Here is a 1,119-nt window from a genome sequence, read left to right as displayed (position 1 = left end):
AATTCTAAAAAGACGTGATTTGGGGTTTTTTTTTTTGGCGGGGGTGGGCGCTGGCCATGAAATCCATGGCTTCAACCATGCTAAGCAAGTGCTGATCACTCATCTATGTGCCCAGTACTTTTTTATTTTATTTTGAGACAGAGTCTTGCTGAATGGCCCAGGATGGCCTTGAACTTGTGATCCTCCTGCCTCAGCCTCCCAAGTACCAAGAACACATTCTGAGGTTTTGGGTGGATATGCATTTGGGAGGCTTCTAGTCATCCCACTGCATGATCAACCACAGGAGATAAGGCCTTTAGTACTTGCTGGGCACTAGGTCAAAAGTCAGTAAGTACAAGGTTGAGTGACAATGCCAGGGTTGGGGCTTTGGGGTCTGGGCACATCTCACACCCACAAGGCCAAGGGTCTGGGAGACAGAGGAGGCCGGATGTTCTTGGTGGTGGCCCGGACACACCTCATCCCTCCCTTCCCAGCTGAGCAGGGCTGTGAATTGGTCATGGTTTAGACAGTTTGGGAAAGACTTGCCCAGTGGCTCCTGTTTCTTGTTCCTTGTGGCACTGGGGATTAAGCCCAGGGCCTTTACACTGGGCTACCTCCCAAACTCTTTGTAAATTTTTTATTTTTATTTTTCATTTCGAGACAGGGTCTCGCTAAGTCACTAGGTTGCCCAGGCTGGGGTTGAACTTGAGATCCTCCTGCCTCAGCCTCCCAGAGTGCTGGGATGATAGTTGTGCACTACCAGGCCCAGCCTGGACTTATCAGCTTTAATCCCTCTGCTTCCCTTTTTGAAAAAAGGCCTTGTGTGTGTCAATTACTGAGTCCTCATAATGCTGAATCCTGCTGACAACTCTATGCCCGTTTTACAAACGGGGGAAACTGAGGCTCGCAGAGGTTACAGGGATTAGTAGGTAATCCAATCAAGAGAACAGAGTCAGAAAAAAAAGAAAAGAGAGAGAACAGAGCCAGGTCTAGGCCTTCAGAATCTCTAACTTCACACTGTTTTCTTTATATATGTACACGGCATGATCAAAGAATATGGTGACTATTTAAAAATTTTAAAACATGATAGTAAAAGCCACATCACCATGAATCCCCCAGAATACTCCCCCCTCATTTTGC

At 47.0% G+C, this 1,119-nt stretch overlaps 1 protein-coding gene across 1 annotated transcript in view; it reads left to right on the top strand.

The window, feature by feature from the left end:
* Gna15 (G protein subunit alpha 15) overlaps positions 1-1,119 on the top strand; it is a 14,088-nt gene that overhangs the window by 10,532 nt on the left and 2,437 nt on the right. The gene's annotated exons all lie outside the window — the stretch shown is intronic.

Source organism: Fukomys damarensis, unplaced genomic scaffold (genome assembly GCF_012274545.1).
Source record: "Fukomys damarensis isolate Sample0158 unplaced genomic scaffold, DMR_v1.0_HiC HiC_scaffold_37, whole genome shotgun sequence".
In the NCBI taxonomy this organism is placed as follows: domain Eukaryota; kingdom Metazoa; phylum Chordata; class Mammalia; order Rodentia; family Bathyergidae; genus Fukomys; species Fukomys damarensis.
This window is presented reverse-complemented; position numbering and strand designations above follow the sequence as displayed.